We start from the raw sequence: 25,391 nt of genomic DNA, 5'->3' as shown, positions 1-25,391 counted from the left end.
GCTTCCAACACAAATCAGCACCAGACTGTGCGTTCAGTTGATATGCTCCTGGAAGTGTAGAGGAGAGTCATGCTGTTGTTTGTTCACAAGACACAGCTGAGAAACATGAAATAATACTGCTCCTCAGTCAATGTTTGGGTAATCACCATCGCCGTTCCATGGTAGTCTGGGAAACCCTGTGGAATAGAACAGCAACAGAATGTTTTGAATCAGTCTTGTACAAATTTAGGGATGCAAACTCTTAAATGTGCTCTTTGTGTTGAGGTGCGGGTGACACAGTAGGCTAGAATGTGTGCATAGGATTTTTTAATTGGAGAAAGGAGTGTGTGTGTGTGTGTGTGTGTGTGTGTGTGTGTGTGTGTGTGTGTGTGTGTGTGTGTGTGTGTGTGTGTGTGTGTGTGTGTGTGTGTGTGTGTGTGTGTGTGTGTGTGTGTGTGTGTGTGTGGGTGTGCATGCGTGCGTATGTGTGCGTGTGTGTGTGTGTGCGTGAGGGTTATGGCTAGGTCCACAGGAGATTCGGCGACCACTTAGAGCCCCTCAGGCAAGGAGTCCCCCAAACTGAAGAGTGATGACGGCGTCTGCCCTTCTGCCTGCATCATTACCCCCCCAACACACACACACACATACACACATACACACACACACACACACACACACACACACACACACACACACACACACACACACACACACACACACACACACACACACACACACACCCTAACTCCCCATCACCACCACTGGACTGATTGACCATCCATTCACCCCCACCCCTGTCCTGTCTTGTCCCCCGACCTGTCAAGAGTGACCGGTGGCTGGCCCAGTGGACACCCCTCTGACCCTCTGAGCAACCCAGCAGAGAAACACAACACCAGCTCAGGAGGGCTGGAGAGGGTCATCATCCCAAAGGGACATGTTTGCTTGCCCTCTCTCTTTCTCTCGTTGTTTCTCCTACAAGTCCCACAGGAAGGTGTTTCTCTCGGGCAGGGTCGTCGAAGTACTGTGGTAGGGGTTAAGTGGGACTGAGTCACCACCAGGGCCTATATTATTTACATATTAATGTACGGTACATGATATATGATATTGATATTGATATATTAACAGAGGTGTTAGGGTTCAGAAAGCAAAAACCTATCCCAGTTTCAGAAAGTAAAAACCATTTCACAAATGTGATCCAAACAGCTCTCATACTCAAGACAGGTAGACCAGTAACTCAAGTCAAGTCACCTGTGTTGGAAGGCAACTGTGGCAGTCATACGCATATTAATATCATGTGGGTTGTTGTTGACATTGGAGCTGTCACAGCAGCTTAAAAGGGACTGCATCACCACAGACCAGGGCTCACACCAGAGTCAAGATACTTTTTTACATATTATTATCACATACTGTAAATGGGATTATGGGATCAGGGTTGGGGGGAGTGGGTCAGTGGAGCTAGGTCCTCCAGACGCCCCAGTCAGAATTTGGTGCAACACTACGCCCCCTATTGGCAAGGCAGGGGTTACGGGTGAGGGATGGGGGAGGTTGGATGTTGGAGGGTGGTACTGCCCGGTCAGTCTGACTCATGCCACAAATCCCCCTAACAGCCCTCCACCCGACCCCCCTCCCTCTTACCTCCAAAACCACAGTGGCCTCCAGCAGGCCAAATCTCGTAAGCAATCGTCCCGTAAATGAGGAGGCATGCCGGGATGCTTGCGCGCTCCACTGTCCTCAGCACTGTCCTCTTCCTTCCTGTGAAAAATAAAGACGGCAACAGAAACACAGAAACAACAGGTACAGGCACACACACACACACACACACACACACACACACACACACACACACACACACACACACACACACACACACATGGGCGCACAAATGCACAGACACACACACGTGCGCATGCGCACATGTGCACACACACACACACACACACACACACAGAGAGTACAGAACATTCCTTTGGGTTCCTGAAAGACTGGCGTTGTTTTTCTCACTCTCACCTTATAAACACTTCATCGCCCCGCTGGTTGTTATCAGACTACAGCTGTTTACAGTTTAGAGTCAAGACGTGTGTGTGTGTGTTTGTGCATGCTTGCGTGTGTGAGTGTGTGTCTGTGTGCGTGCTTGTGTGTGTGTGTGTGAGTGTGTGAGTGTGTGTCTGTGTGCGTGCTTGTGTGTGTGTGTGTGAGTGTGCACACGTGTGTGTCTTTCTGTCTGAATGTGTGTGTTCATGTGTGGTGTGTGTGAGTGGTGGTGGTGGTGGTGTGTGTGTGTGGGGGGGCAAAGACAAGGCAAGAAAGAGACGGAACAACAACACATCAGAAAGGGAAAAGGAGAGACAGGAGGGGAAAAGGGAACAGAGAGTCATCGGGTGGGATGAGGGATTGCATGGAAGGAGAGAAGGAGAGAGGGAGGAATGGAAAGAGGGGCATATCCACAGTTTGGAGTTTCCACCCCAGTGCCAGGCAAGGGGCTGAGTGGAGTGTTGTGCTCTGCTCTGCCGTGCTCTGCTCGTCTGGTCTCCGGGCCTGGGTTGGCCCCCAGCTCCATTAGAGTGCTGTGCTGTGTTGTGTTGTGTTGTGGGCTGCCTGCCTTGTAATTTACTGCAGGTTGACTTAACTCAAGAGAGGGCACTCGACCTCCCCTTCTGACTCAGTTTGCATACTCTTAGAGTCTTGCTCGTCTACCTTAAACACACACACATGCACGCACGCGCACACACACAGGCGTACATACATGCACGCACGCACGCGCGCACACACATGCGTACATACATGCACGCACGCACACGCAGGTACACACACACGCGCGCACACACACACACACACACACACACACACACACACACACACACACACACAGACACACACACACACACACACAGATACACACACCACTTACTCCCCTTCATCCTGGGTCTTGTGTGCATGCGTGCTCTAGTCTGGAGAGTCCCAGCAGTGACAGTTTGATGATGCTCTTGCAGGCCTAATATATCGCTTTGTTTCTTCTTCACTTGTTTTCCCAGCATGCTCTCCTACAGACGCCGGATGTCGCCACCGCTAGTCGGCACTGTAACGTCAGAAGGTGCTCGGAACGACATGATGCACCGCCGTGTTCTCTTGGCAGCTGTTGCCTCGTCACCACGTTGGAGCGCCAGGGCTTTTGTTTGGGGTGCAGTTTGTGCGTATATGCTAACGTGAGCACCGCTGCGTCTTGCGTAGAACGTGTGCTTTGCCAGTGAATGTGTTTTTTGTTTTTTTTCTTTCTTGTGAGTCACGAGGGGTTGGTCTGTAACATAGTGGGCAGATTTTTCTAGTGTGAGGAGAAAGTTGATTGGAGGAGAAGGGCAATGTACTCAGCACAAGTGGTTAGTAATGGGTGATTAATTGGATGGTGGAGTAATATACGCTTTTGCTCCCATTTTTTCCCAGAAGGCTTGGCTGGAGCCCAACACACAGCCAATGATATCAGGCGGCACGCTGTCAGGCTTTGTTTGTGTACAGGACAGTACGTACGCACATGCTCACGTACGTACATGAGTGTGATGACTGTGGCGTGGAGTCCATGTTTGCCTGTTTACTGTAAGTAGTGTGCAGGGCCGCTGACAGCTTTTGTTGGGCCCAGGGCAAAGTCACCTGAAAGGGCCCCCCATCCAATACATACAATGTAATGAGGACCCAATTATGGGCCCCTCTCTCCCCGGGCCCGGGACAACTGACCCCTTTGTCCCCCCCTTGTCAGCTTCCCTGGTAGTGTGTCCTCATGAGAATCAATGGGCTGTTCCTACCATGGACTCGGACATGCAGACAGTGTGTCTGCCAGTGCACAGTTAAAACTACCAGGGACAATATAACTCTTGAAGACTTGAAACTAACACCATTCAGATAATATTTGATCCCACTCAAATAATAGTGTTATTTTCACTCTTTAGTCAGCGTAACATTTTCATTCTTAATTCTACTCAATATTGTGTAACAATATCCTTCACCTATCATATCCTTCACTATCCTTTATTAATCCTGACCACTTTTCCTTTATGTGTAAAGTTGTGAGGAATAGCGACTATCCTGACATTATGGGCCACCAATGTGAGATTATCCTCAAGGTGGTGTGGACTCAGGTAGAGAGAGAGAGAGAGAGAGAGAGAGAGAGAGAGAGAGAGAGACAGAGAGAGAGAGAGAGAGAGAGAGAGAGAGAGAGAGAGAGAGAGACAGAGAGACAGAGAGACAGAGAGATAGAGAGAGAAAGAGACTGTCCGACTGCAGACACAGACACAGTGGGGCAGTGGACGGGTCCTTCCTTCCTGACACAGTGGAGGGAGTTGATTGGTCAACAGTGGCCAGGTGACGAGTGACACTGCTGATGGAGGTGCTGATGACTCTGATAGCCCCTAAAGAGGGTGTGTGTGTGTGTGTGTGTGTGTGTGTGTGTGTGTGTGTGCGTGCGTGTCCGTGTGTGTGTATGTGTGTGTGTGTGTGAGTGAGTGAATAGGAGTGAATGAGGTGTGTGCGTGGGGGGGGGGAGTGTCCATCAGGGGTCAGGAGGACACAGAGGTCCCGGTGATGACAGGCTTGAAGGGATGGAAGACGGACCAAGGGAGGAGTGGAAAAGAGCAGGGGGGAGAAAGAGAAAGAGAGAAAGACATGTGATGAGCGACAGACCACTGCAGGAAAAAGAAGACACAAGACGAGACAAAGGGAGAGAAAGAGAAAGACTAGGGGGAAATGATAACGCTCTCTCTCTGATTGAGGAAGATGAAGAGGGGAAGGTGAGCGTGGCCCGATGACCTCTTCACCCCATTGGCCGCCGCCGCCGCAGCGGGACACGCCCACAGATCTGAGGGAAACTGCCACAATGAGCAGATGATTGACAGCTGATCACAGGACGTCAGAGCGAGGCGGGCCTCTTTGAAGAAGCCTTTGCTATTCCATCCATGTGACCCCTACACTTTAAGTTAGACAGCGCTGCGGTGATAAAGTCTATACACTATATACACAGCAAAATTTGCAGTCATGTTAGCATTTAGAGAGTCAATTTAACATCCCAGAGTACTCTCTAAGTGTTGAATTAAAACTGCATTTTTTTTAACTGTGTATAGGTTTCATGAAAGAATGTATACTTGAAATCATTGTAAAGTAGATTTCAAATTGTAATAGACATTATAATTATAATTCATCCCAACCTGCCCCCAACTGACATCCCTTCTGGCCCAGGCGCTGCTGGCAATGCTGTATACCTTCCCAAAGACATCACATACTTTCACTACAATCAATCGATCTCAGAAACCGATATCATAACAAGTCAATTCAGGCTATGGCAACACCTGTGACGCTTCACATCACATCACACCTTCAAACTAGAAATGTGGACAGAAACACACACGCACCGCGACTGCCATTACTCAAAGGGAAGTCAGTTTCTAGGCCGACAGGTCAGACCATTCATTTTGAATTACTTCGTAATCCATGAATGATCTGGTTCAGACAACCAGCAGTGTTGCCAGATGTAAAATGTTGAGCTACCATATCAAAATCTCAAATGTATCACTTTTGGGGGGAAATTATTGTACACGAACCAAATGGTTGCTTTAAGTCAACTGAAGGAAAACTCTGAGATTATCATACAACATGTGTTTTTGATCGTACAGAGGAGAAAAATATGTTACAAATGATCGTACATCTGGCAACACTGACAACTGGTGTTACCGACCAATAAGCGAACGCACTTGGGAGCATAATAACATACGCCAACTGTCAGCGATTGGTCAGAGCTCATTTCAAATCAGAGCTGAGCTCACTTCTCCCGCCCTAGAGCTCCACGGCACCGAGGATCCAGACCTAAAATGAATTACGAATGGTAATTTAATGTGGTCTGGTAAAAACCAGGCTAGTCAGTTTCATCTGCACACGCACCCCCTTGTGGCAGCAGAAGTTACAGCAGAAACCAAACACACACACAAACATACAAACGAACGAACAAACACACAAATCGGACCATCACATATCCTCCTTGGAGGAGGTCATTATTTAAAAAAAAAATGAATCATTTTTTTGAGTGAGAGAATACAAACTTAGAAGTGATGATTGTGGCGAACCATGTTTAGGCCTACTCATCTACAGTGTTGGGAGTAACGCGCCAGTAAACAAAATGACGTTTAAAGGACGTCTTTTTTAGGTCATTTTTGGACGTATAATTTAGGTCATCTGAAGGTGCAGACTGTTACTCCAGACGACGTCTTTTTCTGACGTCTAATGGACGTCCATTTTTGACGTCTGGACTACGTCCATATTAGGGTCATCTCTAGTCCAAATAGGGTCTTAGAGGACATGTTTTTGACGTCATTTTGTAGGTGGTTTTATTGACGTCATTTTTGTGGACGTCTTTTTGACTTCAAATTATCTCTGTGAGTTGTCATTCAAACATAAAAGTGACAGCATTAAAAACCTTGAAACTGCTAGTTTTCAAAATATACAGACAATTATCACATGGAAAGTGACAGGGGGGGTTTACTTTTATTTAGCAAACACTTTTGTTTACAAGGTTCAATCTTCAAAAGTCTTGACTACGTACCTCTGCAAGTTCTTCTGGCTATTATAACTTTGACAGACGAAATAACAACAATGCTGCGCAACGCAACTGCAGGCATTTCCGAAAGCGGTGTAATGTAGCTCCTGGCGGGCCGCGGGAAGGTTGCACTATGCATAAAATAAATCCATGAATAGTCGAAAGTAAAAACTGCCACTACTGTCAGGAAAAGCCCCCGTGTATTTGTGCATGAGTGCTATGTTGAAGAGAGCTTCCGACGCGGTTGAGAATATAGGGATGGGCCTCCGCAAAAAAAGATCGATCCACAAAGTTTTGGATCGATATCGGATTTTTCGGACGTGAATCGATATTGGATCGTGGATCGATTTTTTGAACACAGCCTTACAGTATAGGGTTATCTACTTTCCATGGCTTCCCCAACTATAAAACAGAATTATAATACTTCCTGTAAAAAGTCTTTGACTAGGCAAAGCGCTATACAAAACAGATGTACTGCTGTGTGTGTGTGTGTGTGTGTGTACCTGTGCTAGTTGTATTTGGTGTATGTCTGGTCTGTGGCGTATCTTTAAGTTTACCAGTCGTGCCGGTGTGTTCTGCTGATGCTGCTGCAAGCGTTTTCATTGGCTGGTTTTCCTGCGAGGGCGTGGACTGCATACAATGGCGATGTCTGCATCGTCAGACTCCTCTCCTTCATCCTCCTCCTTTAATTGGCTAGCTGCCGGAGCAACCCCGGCCCCTCTGGTGATGGACGCAGCAGGGAGCCAAGCGCATCCAGCCTCATGTTAATCTCCCTGTCACACACACACACACACAATGTAAGGAAAGTTGAAAAGTCACTGTAGAGAAAGTGTCAGTGCGTGGCATGCACACAAGTGTGTGTGTTGTCGTGTACTCACGTTAGTTTGCGGTTGGGCCGCCGCCGTGCCTTGAGTGGTGGAGGGGGAGGGGGGCCTCAGCACAGTCCTCAGCACAGTCCTAACACCAACACATACACACACAAGGATGCATTAACACACATCAACATGATGGATATGGTAAGCATACAGCAATAAATTGGAAAAATATTGTATGGCAGGGGTCCCCAACCTTTCTGGGTCTGAGGGCTACTCGAGGGCTACCAAGGGCTACCCGAGGGCTACTGAGGGCTACCCAAGAGCTACTTGTTTGTTCAAAGTCCTCTACCAATGTCTTGACCTTATTCCCAAATCACGCTATGATTGAAAGATCACTTGCTATAGGTTATAAAGAAATAATCTCATATTTAAATTAAGAAAAACATTAACTGTGACCAAATTCTTGTAGTCATCGCTGTTTACTAACATCCTTGGTGGGCACATCATAAGGTCCTGGAGGGCTACCTGGCGCCCGCGGGCACAACGTTGGTGATGCCTGTTGTAGGGGCTACTATGTTGACTCATGGTCTGTGTGTGTGTGTGTGTGTGTGTGTGTGTGTGTGTGTGTGTGTGTGTGTGTACACTCACATTGTGCTTTGCATGGGTTTGGTCACCTGGTCCGAGTCATCTGAGAGTTCGGTACACTGCTTCCCTCACCATCGCTGTCAGAAATCTGTCAACCACACAATATACAGTCTCAAGTTTGCCGTCCGTGTTAGCTGTAACTCATCCAAATACTGCTACTTTGTACAGCAGGCACATATTTACTGACCAAGTTGCTCTCTATGACAAAAGTGCTATGGGCTACTGTGACAGGTAAACAAGAAACAACAGGTTAACAAAACTTGGCGCTAATTAGTTCTCTACAACTACAAACCGCTGCTGTTCCCTTCCGTTTGGGATCCATATCACCAAACTATAGTTCTCTTGAACTTAACTGCATTGTTATAAGAATATGGCTATGACAGCCTTAAATAGCAGGTTAAAATATGGTCATTGACATTTTGGTGACAAGGTCATAACTCTGTATCGCAATGAGGTCCTAACAGAGGCTCTGCATGAAAGTGTTTTTAAAGATTAAAAGACGTTTTAAAAGTAACTATCCTTTGAAAAATACCTGCACAAAATCAACCAGAAAAGACATCTCAGATTTTACACTGCAGCGGCTTCGGAGTCAGAATATGTGTGAGAACTGTGTAGCACTTTTCATCTGAAAATGAGAGCAGAAAATTGTACAGCAGTACTTAAATGTCACATTTACCAAACTCTCTGTGTTATAACAATATCACAGTAACATATTTATCACAATTGCATACAATACAACAATAAGAAAAAAAATCTGAAAAAAAAAAACCTAAAAAAAACAAATGAAAGGAGGCAGAGGGCCTGTAAGTGGATGGCAATTAGACACATGATCACATAGACAATATGATACACATGGAAACACACACACACACACACACACTTACCATCAGTCTGATCATCCAACTGTTCAATCAGAGTAGGAGCTTGGACAGATGTGGCCACAAGACCTGGGCCCTGATTAAGAGAGAAGAGAGAGAGGGGGGGAGAGCACGTTAGTGCCCAGTGCATTGAAGGTACTTTAAAAATCCTGTAGCCATAACTGGTGTTGATACCTTGGTAGTCGCCACACTTCACACGCAGCTGTTCTACTCTGCCACCTAAAACTCAAACTTTGAATCTTCTTTTCAAATGTCATGGTATCGTCACCAATTACCATTGCCTACAAAATCTCGTGCGTGGCCGTTTTATCCCTCGAACAGCGTACATCTGGCACGTCGCACCCTCCATCTGAAACAACTGCCGGTATTTTCCCAACACACCGTCATACGAGGTCTACCGAGACAAAACACGACAGCGTTGACCAGTTGCCCAGATCTACCATATTCAACTACATACTGAAACGGTGAAAACCACGACACTTACATGGAACTACGGTTCAAAGCTTGTATATTGACTGGCCACAACAACTACAACCAAGCCGACATAATGTGATTCGGAAATTCGCTTGTATCACCTTTCATCGAGCCAACACAAAACAGTGGGATGCTTGCTTTTACTGGTGCTATTCTTTATCATGTACGAGGGTGGTGGCGGATGGTCTGATTTACATGAGTTGACGCAGAACTGCTTACGTTTGAAGCGCTGAAGTTTAAAATCGCCTCTATGCTAGCTAGCCCTTGTCTTGCCCCCTCCGATACCTGCTGTTACTAGCAGCATCCACTTTTGCCCCACTACCAGTACTAGCTCTACGTCAATCCATCCGTGGTGTTTCAGTATCCTTACATAAATCCTGTCAGACTTTCTTTCATGCTCAGAAAATAGCTTTCAAACTTCACATCAGTTAAGTGCCGCCTGATTTCTTCCACACCAGCTAATTCAGTTACCCTATTAGCAACCAATGTTAGCAAACCATCCAATATCACATTTCAAACCTTTAATTTTCCCAACACAACACGTTTTAACCATTAAGTTAGTCCACATGTGAATTAAAAGAAAATAAATATAATTTATAGTGCAAGCATTAAAGATCAATAGCTAACTGAGTATCAATAACTAGCTACATCTGATTGTAGGCTAGCTTAATGTTCACAGAATCACTGAGGCTGTTCCAATGTTCGTACAGCAAAACTTGTGAAGCAGGGTTTGATTTTAACCATACATTAACGGTAACACACGTAATTGTTACGAAATTATACCAATAAAGCGAATTACTTACGCCAGCCTCTCTCGGTGTCTGAAGTCAAGTCGCCGCATCTTGCATTTCCAACGGTAGAAAAGGCGGGCGGAAGTCTGCTTTCAAATGTCCACAGTCACGCGATTGGACAGCCAAACGGCCGTTAGTTTCTCACTTGTAGTATTAGCACGACCCAGAATTGACCCTCTTAACTTCAGGTTTCACACATTCTGTGAAATCTTACACAAAAATGACACATAATCTGTCAATGCTGTCTACACATCCCAATGTGTTATTTTTTTTTTTTTGACACATCTGTTTAGGTAGTGTGTCCCACGGTGCATTGCACGTTGGAGAGTATCTCTCTTTCCCCACCCGATGTGAACAGAAAAAATAGCCTACTAGGAAAACCACTATGGCCTATTTAAAAACAAAGCACAAAAAAAAGCAACAGCAACAATAACAATCATGTCGATTTCCCTCACCTGTTTTTGACGTCCAAAAAAGTGACCTAGACTGACGTCCGAATTTTGAACTTCATAATGACGTACAAATAGGGTCATTATTAGACGTCCAAATAAAGGACCTAGTTTGTACGTCATTCTAAGGTCCAAAACTGGTCATGGACCGACGGACGCAATTTAGACCTAATTTCAACGTCTATACGACGTCCAATGTTTAGTGGGGCGTTACAAAAGTAACTAATTACTGTAATGCATTACCTTTTTGAGTAACGCAGTAATGTAACGGATTACAGGGGGAAAAATCTGTAATATGTCCTCGTTACAATGCAAGTAACTTGCACATTACAACGCATTTTTTGTCACCTAAATTGTGTGTGGGTAGGCCTATTTGTTTTCTTTATACAATGTTCGCGGATCACCGCGAGATCAGCTATTGCATCTGATAGCCTACGTCCGCGCAGAGATTTTAAAGTTCCACGCAGAACATTGCTTCCTCTTTCACGCTTCGTCTCTCGAAATGGCAGGCTGACAAAGGATGACCGATCTAGAAGGTCCAGCTTGCTCGTTTTCAAGATGGGTATATGCCCACTACTTTGATTTCATTGAAAACAAGGACGCCAAGAACATTTCAGTTAAATGCAACCGCTTTCCACGTCGAAAAACAGTAGCCGACAAACAATTTGACGATTTGAAGAGGTGCCATAGCACCACCAAATTAGTCAAGAAAGGAGGGGATGCGTCCCATTCGCACGAGACAGGGACACGGCAGGGTATCCGACGGGGGGGATGAGTACGTTGCACCCCCCTCACTTTTGTTCAACTAAACATCACTAAAATTGAAATAAATCAATTTGAAATAAAATATTATACGTTCGCCTGTCAAAGTAGTGAAATTGAAAATGCTTGCTGTCGTTGCATCACTCTGTAGCCTATCACTGTAAAAAACAGCGCAATAGTTGCATGAATAGAACTAGCTGTTTGCGCAAAGTCGCAGAATATGCTGGCCGCGGTGCTGACTGAGCGCACGTAAAGAATAGTTCTAGAGTTGTGAGTGAGTGACTGATCTCCGCACGAAGTCACGTGATTCAGGCGAGCCACGAGCTTGCAAACTGACTGGCTGGTATCCTCGCAATCATTTTTTTCGCCTATAATTTCGTTCATTGATAAGACATTTTCCCCGGCGTGCTGTATATAATTAATATTCAAAATGGGCCTACTGTCAATGAATCTGCTCTTTTATCAATAATAATTTTCAAACTCGTAGTGCAGTGAGGTGGCTTTATGTTTCAGGCAAGTGCAAGCCTGTGCTGCATGTGTCCGTAATAGATAAAAACCGGTGTTCTGTCGAGATGTGTTGCCTCGTCGAGATGAGCGACCGGTCGCCCTATTCGATAGTGGTGTTCTATCGATTTGCGATGCCTCATCTAAATGAGCGACCTTGATTTTCCGCGGAAGGCGTTTCAATCGGTCCACGTAGGACTGTTTTAATAACCATTACTTTGTTTATTTCACGGACAGGGGTGTGCAATCGTTCACGGAGTTTAATAAGAACGTGCGGCTGCTTTGAGCAAGTTAAGAAACGTGCCATATGAAAGAGACTGAGTTGAGTTTGCGCAAATACTGGAGAAAGTGTTTGAGATCAGGGCCTGGCTACGTGTTTAATGTAGTCATTTGCTGTTGGTTTGGTTTCAATGCGACGTGGGCTCGCAAGGCAAATTGCCACATGAAATCATATGGGGATAAACAAGCGCGCTTTAAATATCCCCAGATAGCGTATTGTGGCTTTGTTTTGGTAGATGTCTGTCTTTTAATGACCGGAATCATATTTTCATAACATCCCCACCAGTGCATTTCTTATTACCATGTTCAGGCATTTTACAATGCAGTCGATTCAAATTCTTGAGTGAAGGGTGGAGGGAGCATTTTGACAGCTGAATCAGAGGTGGCGATTTTTTCCATTTTGCAATGAGAACGCCTCCTCTACATAAATAGTCTTTTCTGATCGATGTTACAATGTTCGAGGCTGAGTGTGTGAGCGATTACGGTTAGGCAACAAAGTAGCAAATGTTCGAGGCCACGCTATTTCGCAGATTTTCCAATGATCTGCTGGATGATCCACGCTATTTCCCGTTTCCCCCCCAGGGGATAGACTATATCGTAACTTTCAGTCCATGACAGTCGGTGGACAAGCTATGCTAACTAGACTATGATGACTGGTGGTAACCTCAGGAGGACATGGGCTACAGTTGGAGTCACTGAAGTTGACTGTCTCAGGGGATCCTATCGTAATTTGCGGTCTCACAATTCGATGGGCAATCACCCGCGAAAACCACCGCGAGGGTGTGCGCATGCGTGCGCATGCTCAGTAGCGAAGAGAATCACATCTCGACGGGTCGCTCATATAGACAGGACACCGGCGCTGGTGTGCATGGTAAGGTGTGGTAAGAAGAGAAAGGATTAATCATTGTATTGGTGAATCAATGTTAGGCCTATCATTTTTTTGTGCGACCCAAACATTTTTTTTTGAGTTTTTGGAATTCTCAAAAACATATCGATGTCGTGTGGATGGTTGTTCACATAGGCCTAGGCTAGAGAAGACATAACACATTTCCTCATTCCCATAACTTGCCATTTCTCGCTTTCTACCTGCCTGCAAGTTACTGAATTTGCATCGCATGACTATCCATCTAGGGGCAACACACGCGCGCGCCACAAATGCCGGCCGGCTTGATATTAGAAAAGCCTAAATGTCACTGCAGAGTTGCGCACCTACTCGGTCACGTTGTAGGCTAGTATGTAAGGGTTAACGTTCGGCGAGAAGGTCGCTACCGTGGAATAGCAGCACGACAGAGAGAATCTTTAGACCCCGACGCGGAGCGGAGGGGTCTTGTTCTCTCTGAAGTGCTGCTATTCCACAAAGCGACCGACTCGCCGAAAGTTAACCCGCTTATTATATGGATATACTTAAATGATTCACACATGCGGGGACATTTCTTTAGACCTATTTAATGTTAAGATTGTTGCTGCGCAAAACAAAACAGTGCCGTTGTGGAACATGCACCGCTAGGCAACAGCTAGGTAGGCTAGCCAGGACAACATGTGTTGTCTATCACAGCAGCTGATTAGAGTGACAAAAGACCGGACCCCCTGCGGAGTGATATGAAACATTCGCTTTAGCCACTGACTTGTAGGCTAAGCCAGTGGCTTTAGCGAGTTAAGATGCAGTCCCAAACTATGGGCAATAACCCCAAATGTATATCAGACACGTACGCCGATGCTTATTGGCTATTCGCCCGGATATGGTGTACATTTAAAGACAACATGGCGGGTGAGTACGACGTAAATGTGCTGTCATCCGAATTGCAATGTATTTATCGTACGTTTATCATATTATTATTTATATTTAAGGTGTACGATCATGAGCATTGACGTATAGCGGCTTATTTTTCCTAAATAGTTTGTCTTCTAAACAATGGCTTGTGAACTTTGATAGCTTCATGTACAAAAAATCTCGTGAGAATCTGCATTGCTAAAATTTGTAGCTACACGACACTAACCTGTCTAAATGTTATCTAATTATTGAACTCTATGCCTGCCTAGTATAACTAAACGTGTGAAATGAAGATAAATTACAATTGCATAGCGTAATATAGACTACCAAATAATAGCACGGAATTGTATTTGTCTGAGTCACGAAAGAGACCAGGCATGTATTTGAGTTTAGGTGGCTATTGGCAAATGCTATTGGGAAATGTAGCCCAGGTATACGAATTCATGAGGCGCATTTTCACATTATTTTATTTGATAGTCTGCATCACCTTACTTAAGCCCGGAGAAGAACATCGGTCCACTCCTCAACCACTGCCAATGAAGACAGCAAGGTAACATTTGGGACTACAGTAGAATAGCATTACACATAAATACTATATTCACAAAGTTAACCTAAAACGCACCTTAAAAAGGTGTATGGCTTTGTCATGTTTAAAACATTACATTCTGTTAAAAGAACTTAGATGGCCATAATAATCACTGTTATGGCCATAGTCTCAATTTCTTCTGTATTGGCTTGTGCATTTACCATCACCATGCTCTTATTTTCCCATGTGCTTACCACAGACAGTTGTTGTCGTGGTACGCAATGACCTGGTTCCAGAACGTGCTTACGTTGACAGGTGTCCCACTGCCTCCTCTCTGGGTACACTGTGACAGGAGTGACCCCCCTGGGTACTGTATGGCTTGGTGCAGAGCCCATCTCCACTGTCAACAAAGTCACTGCTATCAAGCTTTACACTATTCACAGCAAAGGTAGGCTACTTAATTAGCTTCTCTGACTAGTCGTGTACATTTGACCATAATCATACTATGGGCAGTCATGGGTAAGCGGTTAGGGTAGCAGACTTGTAGCCCAAAGGTTGCTGGTTCGACTCCCGACCCACCATGTTGGTGAGGGGAGTAACCAACCAGTGCTCTCCCCCATCCTCCTCCATGACTGAGGTACCCTGATAATGGTACCGTCCTGCCGCACTGCTCCCTAGGGGCGCCATTGAGGGCTACCCCCTTGCACGGGTGAGACATAAATGCAATTTTGTTGTGTGCAGTGCTGTGTCACAATGACAATGGGAGTTGGAGTTTCCCAATGGACTTTCATAATCTGCATCTCATTACTGGATTTTCATTGAAGTTTGTCATTCATCCAGGTGATTTTAGGCAAAAGATTGTAATTGTATGTCACTGAACTTCTTTTTGAAGTTTCAATTACTGCTGGTGGACTTTATTTATTTGTCTTTTTTGTTTTGTGTTTTTTTACTTTATTTATGACCGGACAGTGAAGGTGATGACAGGAAGCGAGTGGGGAGAGAGACTGGGAAGGGGCGGCAAAGGACCCTGGCCGGGAATCGAAACCCGGGTCATCCGCATGGTAAGTGACAAGTGCAAGTGACAAGTGCCCTACCGTTTGGCCATTGCAGGGCCTGCTCCGAAGTATTTATTTCCGTGTCTGAGAAATTAAGGCACACATTTTGTCACTTCTGTCTTGAATGTTAGGGAGGCATCACAAAGACTTATCACCAATGGCAAATGGCATACACTGTTAGACCAGAGACCATATTTAACCCATTTTAGGATGATGCTGCGTATACGTTGTTTGAGCTTTGGTGCCTAGAGCGACATATACAAATTATTCAGGCTCTTGAGATTTGAGCTTTTTTTAAATTAAAAATGTGGATATGTTAGAGCTGACAATGCACACATTCTAATGCAAGATGAGGGCCCTAGCTTTTAAATAGCTGAGATCTTTAGGTCGTAGCCTCTTACTGCAGCAGGTGTGGGGCTTAGGCATTCAGCGGGTGTTTTTTGCAGGTGCTTTAGACTGAAATGCATTAAGAGAGAGAGACTTTGATTAGACTCAGAGTTAACCACCCTTAGCTTATCCAGAACAAACTTACAATTATTATTTCAGGCACATTGAGCAAGTGGGGTGAGAAGCCTTACTCGAGAGAATCTCAGATTTTCTGACGATCACAACCCCTTTGTATATCTAGGTCAATGACAAATTTGTAGTAGTAGCAGACTAGCAACTACAACTAGCAACTACAACTAGCAACTACAGCTATTGCCACCTTTATGAATTAAATGATTTTTGTTTTTACTGGATTATCTAAGAAGTGCATGCATTACCTGTACATTAATTGCCAATTACTAATTAGTTTATGAGCATTAGCTATGGTTGTACAACCTTACATACCGGTAAGCAAATTAAAATGTCATAGACCCATCTGCATCATACCCAAGTCTGAGTAGGATAGGTTTGCAGCAGAATAAGGGCAGGGGCAACTGAAGACAAGTCATCCTTCAGAAGCTTGGATAAACTGATGAAGATGCACCAGAAGAGACACCACGCATCTGTAGCAAGATATTAGTTTGCCCTTATCACTTTCTTTTTTAAAATATTTTGGGGGGGCTTTTGCCTTTATTTTGATAGGACAGTGTAGTAATGACAGGAAGCGAGTTGGGAGAGAGATGGAGAAGGGTCGGCAAAGGAACTCGAACCCGGGTCAGCCGCATAGTAGACAACCACTAAGCCACGGTAGGGCCCCCTTGTCACTTTCTGTTTGTGTCAAACTGTATAGCCGTCCCACAAAACATATTATTAATCTAGAGCATTTGTGCAGAGTCAGCATAACACAAGTTGCAATGTGCTGACTCTTGTCTTACTGAAATCTCTTTCACCATTACTTTCCCACTTTTGTTTGCGGTTGCTATTTAGCCATTTTATGTGTTTTTGTGTTGTTGTTTTGTGCAGGTGGAGACCAAGCGCTATGCGCAGTAACCTGTTTGGCTCCATGCAGGTGGAGAACACCATCGAGTCGCAGCGCAGCATTGCCGATGTCTTCAGGCGGAGCAACATGGAGAAGATCCTGCAGATGCCACCACAGTCCTCTGAAGCTGCACTGGTGAGCAACTGGGCAGGCAGAGTATACTTGTTTATATTCATAATAAAAACAAACCTTGATGGCTTAATTCATTTCAATAAAGTTACTCTACTATGATGCTGATGTAAGTGTAATATTAATAATGGATGTTATTTACATGCTTCTTTCAAAGCAAAAGAAGATTGAAGAAGATGCTCATCCTGAGTTCAGAAGGTTAAAAAAAACTGCCACAAAATGTATCCAATCAGCCCTTAATCAGCTGATAAGAGTGAGTAGTCGAGACAAGTGGATCAGCTCCTCAGAGAATTTAGCAGAAAACATAGCAGATTTGTGATGTCCATTTCGAGCTGCATGTGTTTCTCTGTCTATGTACAAAGTCATGCAGCATGTTTCAATTTGGTATTTTTCGCTCTCCCCACAGAATTGGAGAACATTGCTGAAAACAGCCATGGCGCAGTGGGGAAGGTGGCAGAGGTACAGTAAGTTAGTTGCCCTTAGAAACTTTAGCTGCCATGGTGCCTCTGTTGTGAGACACGTCAAGCACACATGCTTTGGCACATACAGTATGCTTTGACACAAGCCAGCAAGCTAATGCAGCAAGCAATGCTTCTGTTCTTGGTCCTGCAGCAGGCCTTTAAGAAGAAGACAGGCACTCTCACCCAAGAGAAGAGCATTAACATCTAGAATACAGCACTGCACTGTGGGCCTGGATGGGGGATCTGGAATTCACAGAAACTCTGGGTAAAGATGCGAACAGTAAGTCTGCTTTTAAAATTTTAAAAAATTTGTTAACGACACCAGACAATAATGACGACGGCCAAGGAGATTTTTTTTATTGTTATTGCTGTGTATCCGTTTGTCTTGAGTTTTCTCATCTGAAATTTTGTATGTATTGTCACTGCATAGAGGCATTTTTTTCCCTCAAGACAACTAAGGTGGGGGAGGGTTTAAACGGTGTTGTGATCAGGTGTTCTCTTGGTGCATTCAGGTCCGACTGAGAGCCGTGTCAGTGCCCGTTCCGGCACCTAATCGCGAACCAGCCATCGTGTTCACGCCACAGATCTTGGCGTTCGTGAACCGGAAAGCTGGTTCACAATGCGAACTACAAAATACTTGTTTTTTCTCCACAACAACCGGTTCATCTGGGTAACAGTCAGGTGCAGAAAAAGTTCAGTGCCCGGTATGAACATGGGCGGTTCGCAGATAAGCACTTTAGTGCAGAACGTAACTGGTGTGGCCAAAAATCCTTGTTTGTGTTCATAATACGGCCCTTGGAGGAATGAAAAAGGTTTCCCACTCCTGAAGTAAGGGAACTAAGCTTTCCCCTCTGTCCTCTTGCCTCCAGGTGCACAGGAACATCAGCAACTCTGGGCCTGCTCATCCTGCAGTCGTATAAGCAGGAGATAGAGGAGGCGAGCCTTTTGAGCCTGGTCCCCGTACACATGGTGCTGCAGATGGGCCTGGACAAGATGAGGAAAAACTACATCAACTACCTCATCGGTCAGCACTGCCCCACACAGGGCCATGCCACATGACTCATGCATGTGTTTGTGTGTCTGTCTCTCTGACTTCCTGACTATCTGCTGTCTGGACAATTTTTGGCTATTTTGGTGTCTTTCGTTTGGTATCCATAACCTTTATGTTGTTACAGGAAAGGAGTTGACCACTCTTAATTATTTGCTGGTGAGATTTATGTTTCACATTTTTCAGTACATGGGTTCACCGTGTTTATCAACACGGTATTGTGAGGACGGGCAAGTCACTGGCAGCCAACCACGTGAGCTAATGTTTCGTGCAGTCAGGGGAAAACAAAAACTTAGAACCCATGTATAGCAACTAGGGCTGTATTTGTAGGTACTCGCCGATACCGATACCACCATTTTAGTGCAGTCTCGGGGCCACGGCCGATACTGGTATCGGTATCGGTGCAACACTAGTTAGTATTGATACCCCTTTTATTTATTTGTCATGTAATTATTTACAAAATGTACAATGTACAATATTTACAAAATTACATGGAAATATACACAACTTTTACCACCAGGATCTTTTAATTGAACATCCAAAGATATTTTGAATAGCAAAGTTTTTTTTTTTTTTCCAAATGGATTTTGTGATTTCAAGAAACTATTGGCACCCCTCCTTTACAAGTTGATTGCACACCATTAGACAGCAATGGCAGCCTCCAAAGGTTTTAGCCACTCTTTCTTTGCAATATGTTCATGATCTTGAAGAGGTGCTACTACCTGAACACAGAGATGGACCTCCAAGAGCCGGTGACACGCATAAAGAAACTGCACCACCAGTGGAGATCGCTGTGATCTGCAGCACCTTCCCCTTCCACCTTCCACCTTCCACCTTCCACCCTCCACTTGTGCTTGTTTTCTCGTACCAGGAAGTAATATGTCATGATGACATCACTGACAACAGCATTGTATTTCAATATCTTGCAAAAGCTCAATTGTAAAGTCTTTTTCTCATTTGCAATTGGGATGGTGAATGAAAAACAGTCCCTCAAAAGTTGTTGTGGCTAGGGTGACTGCTGGGAAACTTGATCGTTTTCTCCACAGAGGAGGGGCCAGGAGTCGAGGCGAGACCACAAGCACAAGTGGAGGGAGCAAGGTCGCATATTGTAACGCACTCAGTGAGTTCAGTCAGTAGAGCCCATTTGTCACAATTGATAACCTTCTAGCTATCCCCCTTTGATAACGTTGTGAAATGTCAAAAGGCTGAAACATCCCCAGTTGAACGGTACACTACTGGCAATGTGTCAAGTAATGGACAGCTACAACTCCCATGCCACTCACACTGTTTTTTTTTTTTAGCATACTATGGCACAATGGGAAGTTTTCCATCTCATCTTTTGTTTCATTAAAAGAAAAATGCAGGCATTATTTTAAAGAAATATAGTCAAGTTTTTTTTGTCACACAAAGGGTTCTAGTATGACTGTCTTTCACTGTCTCTTATTGTATGTCCTTACTTTTTATATTAAACTGTCATCGTAAATCTTGACTGTGTCTTGTAGATCGTGCTTGAGGTACTACAAAACCAGGCCTTATGATTAGGAACGTGTCTTTCAGATGGAAATCAGACCTGTCATGATCAGCAGCTTCTACCAAAAGTAAGTTTACCTAATTTTCATCATTCTCAGTCATGACTGACTCATGGCTCATATAATAGTCTCACAAACGTATGTTTTAAAATGTCCTTATGTTCAGAAGAGTTCAATACCCATGTGTTTTAGATGGTGTTCAGGTGTTGGCTACAGTACTGAGCAGTGTACCGCAGTCCGTGACGCCACACAAAGAGAGAATGGTTCCTGCCCACAGGGCCTGTCAAGACATTGGGTTCCCTGTGCGATGGTTCCATACACACACTACTATGGCTGTCTATTTATGCAAATTGTTAAATCGTTCAGTCAAAGTAGCTAAATTGCAATCATGACCTGGACTCTTCACAGATAGAAACCTGTAGCATCATAATATACTGTGCACGTTGGGTTTTCATATTTGTCTTGCAGTTGTAATTGTGGTAACGTTTCATTATTAAAGCCTTTATTTTGTGGGTGTGTGTGTGTTTGGGTGGCCAGGGCTTGTGAGGGATGTGGACGTCCCTCCACCTCAGCAGCCAGCCTCTGGTGAATCATGTGACCTTACACTTCAGGTGAGCCCACAGCTTCATCCACATACAATCGGGGCTATAGAAGCTTGTGTCAGGGTTTTCTACCAGCGTTCAGTTATATTGGCTGCCTTGAAAAGAAACACTTCCCACTTGGCCTAGGCACCCTAAGAAGATTAACATTTTGTATTGCAAATGTAATTTCTGTTTGAGTTCACTTTTAACAAAACTGTTATGCTGTTTATTTTAGGGGGCTGTTAATAACCTGTTTGTTTTCCGATCATATTTCATATAACATAGCCTTTCCAATGACCGTGACATGTCCTTGATGTCAGCTCAGTTGTTATATTGTACATTTCCATATACAACCAGTCATGACAGTTCAGATTTTAGGTCAGGGAAGTCATGGAAAAGTCAAGGAATTTTCCATCAACTTAGGAATGGGAACCCTGGATGTGAGCTTTGTATTATCCTCCACGGGTCAACTGTGGCATTGTGGTTAGGGAGTTGGTCTTTCAATCTAGGGGTTATACGGTAGGTTTGAATCCCACCTGACCTCTACCTACACCTTAATCCATGACTGAAGTGGGATAGGTGGACAGTGGGATATTAAATGATACACTATATCATTTCTGTGTAAGTATAAAGCATACTACACCTAATATAATAATAATTACACGACTATACATTCATTTACATTTTTGGTGCTGTTTTCACGCAACTCTTATGGTGTAAGTAACACAGCCATCCGTTGGGTGGAAGATCCAGGTGCAAATCCTGGCAAGAGTGTCATACAATGCAGCACAAAAATGTATATATTTATTTATATAGTTTTTGAAAAGAAAATACAGTTGAAAACTTGAGTAGAAGGACGTATAAGCTGTCATATTAGTCTGTATGTAAACAGAAAATAAATTCTCTCTTTTCCTCTCTTTTCTCTCTTTCCCCCTTTTCCCCCTCTCTTTTCTTTCCCCCACCGAGGCAGTCCATTATGCCCCATCTTTGGCCGAGTGGTTAGAGAGTTGGTCTTTCAATCTAGGGGTTGCCGGTTCGAATACCCCCTGACCTCATCCTACATCTCCATCCATGGCTGAAGAACCCTTGAGCAAGGCACATGCAGCTCACAGCTGAAACGGCTTGCAACAACATCATCAACGGAAAGAGCCTTCAAAGAGTTAATGCTGAAATGAGTCACGGCAGATAATATGTTAGTAAACCTTGCTCTCAAAGTCTCATATAGTATCGGTAGCACTGATCGTTGACTGGCAAGGCGCGGATTTGAGTCCCGAAGTGGCGGAATATGCAGGATGACCTCGATTACTGCCACTCTGCTGCTGTTGTACTGTTCATGTGTATATAGTCAGAATTACTCATGCCATGTTACATGTGTTTTTTTCAGGTGTAATTAGAGGAGCAACGCGACAGCAAGAAAGAGCTGCACCATGAGTTGCTTGGCCCAAAGCCTATCCAGCTGCTGACAGCCTTGGCTGGACCCTGGATGTGTCATTCATCTGCCACCCTCCCACTAGCATTCTTTTGTTTAGTAGCTATTAGAATGTGGTATCTATTTTGTAATGATAGACTTGACATAGTGTTGTGGGAATATAGAAAGCACTTCTGTGAGTCCGGTGTTGCAAACATCTGTGTCCATTCCAGTGTGTGTGTGTGTGTGTGTGTGTGTTATAAGTCGCCTTTTCCTCCTTTAAAAGTTGTAATTAGACTGATATTATTTACCCTATTTTTTATTAATAGTCTGCACTATACTGCAAATCTGGACAGATTTTAGGACACTATGATCCACCCCAAGTTATTTAATCTGAACACTTTTGCACCTTGTTGGTTTACTGTGTACTGTACAGTAATGTGGATGACTGCTTTTTCCCCTTGCAATAGAATTTGTGTATTTGTGTTTGCTGCTGGACACCATTATTTCCTTCTGTATTATTAAAGTTAATCTAATCTATTCTACCTTGAGTATTTCCCATTATTTGTCCCAATACATCAGAAAATTGTACATAATTTTATGTTAATTAAGCACTTAATTTGTGAAATTTTCATCATGATGGAAGGGTCACAGTGGCCCACATTTTTGTATTTTCCTTATTGTGAATAATATAAGGTTTACACACAAGTTATCATTTGAAATCATATATTTGTTTTGCATTTTGATATTTTTATATCACGTTTTTGGAACTAATGAAACAAGTTTGTGTTGATGCGCACAACTTTAACACTTAGCCTACTATATGTATGCTTCGTAAGGCCAAACTCCAGGATGGTCAAATTAAGCATAAGTGTATGGGAGCAAACAAAACATCATTAAATGTACTGAAAACACTGAGAAGAAAAAGATATGCACATTCATGAATAATGCTTGGATAGGACCTATACATATATAATATGAGAAAATCAAAAAAGGGTGGATGGTAACTACAATGTATTTATGGAAATTCAAAATGGCGGACATGGAGAAGATCCTTCTTTTCGTGTGTGAACAGTGCAGTTTTCCCAAGTCATAATGAACACTTGAATTTGATGGTGGTGGTATATATTGGTGGAAAAGGTAACATTTGTTAAAGGGCACCATGAATTCTGGAAATAAACTGCTACAAATATTACACTGCACCTTTTTTAAGACGTGTAATCTACTTGCAATTTATGTACTGTAGGCTCTGTAGAACTCACCTAGTTATGCATTTAGTTTTACCTCCAGTCCCTGGCATCAATCAAGCAGCCAGAGATTTCATACTTTTCGGGGCAATTTATGTTATCTCCGACGGCAAAATCTATTCCACGTGCCCATTTTTGCTTTCAATAACTGGGTGAACTAATAGGCCTACCACAGCCAGGGGTGGGGAACCTATGTCTCTTGTTTTATTCAGTCCCCCGGCATAATTTTGATGTTGAGCAGCTTCACATGAAATCTGACATATTTTGTAAAGGAATCTTAGAAATTCCATTTGAAATACAATTTAACTATGGGGACCAAGAGAAGGTGTGGTCTGTGTAAAGGTGCCTTCCATATACGCCTGAAGTTCAGGGGGAAATCCTAGTTTGTATTCATAGTACGGCCCTTGGAGGACTTTTACAGCCCTTGAAGCAATTTGAAGTGGCCCTTGGAATGAAATAGGTTCCCCACCCCTTCCATAGGCTATCCAGCCTATGGGATTTGTGAGCCTTAGGGTTAGGGTTAGCATCTCTAACTTTCTTTCATCATAGGATGACAAGATTTGGTATGCGACATCGATGTATCACACAAAACATGGGACAGGAGTGTAATTGTTGATTACTCATTGTTTAACTCGATAGCGCCCCCTAGAAATTCATTTTTTTCTATCTTTAGCGCCACCTACTGGCAACACACAACAACCTGGCAATACCAAATGTGGCATGTGACATCTTTGTATCTCACATAATAAGTATGTAAAGTAAAATTACAGCTTTCATAGTCACAGGCTCCATAGCGCCCCCTATAATTTCAAGCATTTTTTCCATTTTTTACAACTTTGGCCACACCCCCTTGAAATACAGAAGTACATACAGACTTCAGATTGGATATGTTACTTATTTAAGTCACATCGAACATATGAGTACAGTCAAAATGCAGCCAACACATTTGCTTACTCAGTAGCGCCCCCTCGAAATTCAATTTTTTCGCATTTTTTCTCATCTTTGGCCCCTCCTACTGGCAACACCTAAAGAGGTAGACGCCTGAAATTTGGTATGTTAGATCTATGTATCACACAGAACAGGAAAGTGAAGAAAAATTACAACTTCTATGTTCACAGACTCTATAGCGCCCCCTTGAAATTCCACGTTTCTGAACTTTGGCCCCGCCTCCCAGCAACATACAAGCACGTAGAGGCCTAATATTCTACAGACAAGTTTGTCACTATAGACTCTATCAAAATATGTGCCATATGCTGACATTCCATGAAAGAAATGGCATTTTGCATTCCAAGCCCAAAATGGCTCGGCAGCTCTTTCACTGGTAGTTTTTTAGGATGTCTTTGGACTCAGCATTGAAAAAGCATAGAAAATTGATACAATATATATAATTTTTTTAGATTGCACATTTCTGCATCAATATAACTCAAAATATTGATGTTTTGATATTTTTTGCACAATTTATCGACTGTTAACCATTAAAAGTCATAACTGTAGCAGGAAAAAATGACGTTTTGCAAGCAATTCTGTTGCCCCACAGTGGCTAATGTAAGTCAAATGCCTGAAAATGGTTTGATTTAAGCACAGCACACATGAATCTGTCAATTCAAGTACATATGTGGATGTATGAGTGGATTTTTAGTGATTTATGTACTTACAAGTATAAAAAGTCATAGTAGTTTGCTGCCAAAATGATGTATTTCCAATCATCTCTGCTGCTCCACAGTGGTCAGACTGATTCCAGTGACAGGGAATTGTTTTATTTAGCCCAGCACAAATAAACATATCAATTCATGTGCAAAAGTGGATGTTAAACTGGATTTTGATACAAAAAGTCATGCAAAGAATATGTATTTCCAAACTTCTAAGCTGCCCCACAGTAGCTACATTAAATGAAATGTCTGAAAACTGTTGTAATTCAGCACAGCGTACAGACACTTGTCAATTCTAGTATAATGTTGATGTTTAACCTTGGTTTTGAATGATGTATTTACTTATAAGTATCAAAAGCCATAGCCCTTCACTGCCAAAATGATGTATTTAGAACCAACCCTATAAATGTCTGAAAATTGTTTAATTCAGCACAG

At 43.6% G+C, this 25,391-nt stretch overlaps 2 long non-coding RNA genes and 1 other non-coding gene across 3 annotated transcripts; 2 read left to right on the top strand and 1 right to left on the bottom strand.

Annotated features, from left to right (window-relative positions):
- Nucleotides 1-7,000: 7,000 nt before the first annotated feature.
- On the bottom strand, nucleotides 7,001-10,312 carry LOC134448667 (uncharacterized). Its single transcript, XR_010034819.1, has 6 exons — nucleotides 10,166-10,312; nucleotides 8,895-8,964; nucleotides 8,543-8,635; nucleotides 8,014-8,098; nucleotides 7,429-7,495; nucleotides 7,001-7,323 (listed from the first exon to the last, which is right to left on the bottom strand). It is a non-coding gene; the product is annotated as an uncharacterized LOC134448667 (long non-coding RNA).
- A 4,396-nt stretch (nucleotides 10,313-14,708) lies between these two features.
- LOC134448666 (uncharacterized) lies at nucleotides 14,709-17,265 on the top strand. The gene is made up of 4 exons (XR_010034818.1): nucleotides 14,709-14,892; nucleotides 15,414-15,505; nucleotides 16,889-17,039; nucleotides 17,191-17,265. It is a non-coding gene; the product is annotated as an uncharacterized LOC134448666 (long non-coding RNA).
- A 2,998-nt stretch (nucleotides 17,266-20,263) lies between these two features.
- Nucleotides 20,264-20,393, top strand: LOC134449867 (small Cajal body-specific RNA 14). Its single transcript, XR_010034991.1, has one exon. It is a non-coding gene; the product is annotated as a small Cajal body-specific RNA 14 (non-coding RNA).
- Nucleotides 20,394-25,391: the final 4,998 nt, after the last annotated feature.

This window comes from Engraulis encrasicolus, chromosome 5 (genome assembly GCF_034702125.1).
Source record: "Engraulis encrasicolus isolate BLACKSEA-1 chromosome 5, IST_EnEncr_1.0, whole genome shotgun sequence".
In the NCBI taxonomy this organism is placed as follows: domain Eukaryota; kingdom Metazoa; phylum Chordata; class Actinopteri; order Clupeiformes; family Engraulidae; genus Engraulis; species Engraulis encrasicolus.
Note: the sequence above shows the minus strand (reverse complement) of the source record. Positions and strands in the feature narration are given on the sequence as shown.